The following is a 1,542-nucleotide window of genomic DNA, read 5'->3' as shown; positions in this document are numbered from 1 at the left end:
TGCTTACCCATTAGAAAGTAATACATTGTTCTTAAGCCACTAAGTTTTTGGAGTGATTTGCTACACAGCCATAGCTAACTTACAGGTTTTCTTATTAGGCTATCAGCTACAATAGCCCTGTAACATATCTAGGATAGAGGATGTGGAAAGAAAGTTACTCATCATGCACATTTACATTCTTTTGTTATTTTTATGTTTACTTTGAGCCTTTGTTATGGAATCCATGAAATAAGAAAGTTAAAAGAAGGAAATTAAAATTTTTTAAAAAATTTTTTTCTTAAAAACAGGGGAAAGCACGAACGCAGTCCCCCACTACAATGAATTACGCAGTCGAGTTTCCCACTTTTGGGGAAATCACAGGGGTCAGCACATCTGGAGTGCAATGGATAAGCCTCGCCCTGGGAAAACCACCTTGGTGATCATGGTATCTCCCCTGCCAGGTAAGTATGGAAATTAAAATTCTTATTCCATTCAGATATCAGAAAGTCCTTTTCAGACTTAAAAAATTCAATAAAAGTTTTTTAACAAAGTGAGAATGCTGAATGGGAGCTTATTTTTACCATATAATCATAGTCCTAAAGATGACCCTAAAAAGGAAAAAAAAAACCCTCCATCTTACATACATCCGTTCTTCCTCCTGCCAACTTACAGCTTACACTCAGTTTCCAGTGGTACAAATTGTCCACCAGCATCAGGCAGGCAGCCTGATAGAGTCTTAACAGGCCCCCTGCTGAAGTGCATCTCTGTTCTCTACTCAGCTGTCCCATCCTGCAGCTACAGTTCTAAAGTTACAGGACAGTTTCTAACTTCGTGTTTGCCCCAAGGCATCAGAACCAAGGCACATGATTTGTAATTTATGAGGACACCCACAGAGCTGTCACTTGCAAGGCAGGTGTTGGGAAAATGGCAAGCAGCTCTAGGAAAGAAAAGAACTCTGATCTCACCCCTGAATAATGGTGGCCAACCTAGTCATGGATAGGAAGCGTTGACATAAGCGAGCTTTAAAAATAAAGCAATGGCTCATCTTGCTGAAGGCACTCTCTGTCTTTACACAGTGAAAGGTAACAGATTTAAGTAATCTATGAATAAATTGGGCACAATGTTTATCTGAGCCTTTCTGTATACTTTTGAACTATGTTTTGCCATCTAAACTGCCAATTTTGGTGTCCTGTGGATAAACAGGACAAATCAAAATTCAAACCAATAGTTCCACAGAATGCAAAGGATAAGGATCTCCCAACCTCCCTAAAAGAAATAATACAAAATGGAAACCAAAATAAATTAACTCAAGAATTAGATTAAATGAATTTTAATAAATTATTTACCCAACTAACATTTTAAAGTATAAATTGTCAATCAATATGTTAGCAGCCTAATGTTTTTGTGTCAACTGAGTTTGATCTCATTGCAGTTTATTTTAAATTCCAATTTATGGTAATATTTCAGAGACTAATAAAGTGTAATTTAATCTGAAATTTATTTAGATGGAGTGGAAGTCTATTTATAAGTAAAAGTAGAGTGAAAGTCTCGAGGCATTTTCAA

At 36.6% G+C, this 1,542-nt stretch overlaps 1 non-coding gene across 1 annotated transcript; it reads right to left on the bottom strand.

Moving 5' to 3' along the window:
- Positions 1-284: 284 nt before the first annotated feature.
- Positions 285-448, bottom strand: LOC119466893. Its single transcript, XR_005195402.1, has one exon. It is a non-coding gene; the product is annotated as a U1 spliceosomal RNA (small nuclear RNA).
- Positions 449-1,542: the final 1,094 nt, after the last annotated feature.

Source organism: Cebus imitator, unplaced genomic scaffold, assembly GCF_001604975.1.
Source record: "Cebus imitator isolate Cc_AM_T3 unplaced genomic scaffold, Cebus_imitator-1.0 Scaffold11, whole genome shotgun sequence".
NCBI lineage: Eukaryota > Metazoa > Chordata > Mammalia > Primates > Cebidae > Cebus > Cebus imitator.
Note: the sequence above shows the minus strand (reverse complement) of the source record. Positions and strands in the feature narration are given on the sequence as shown.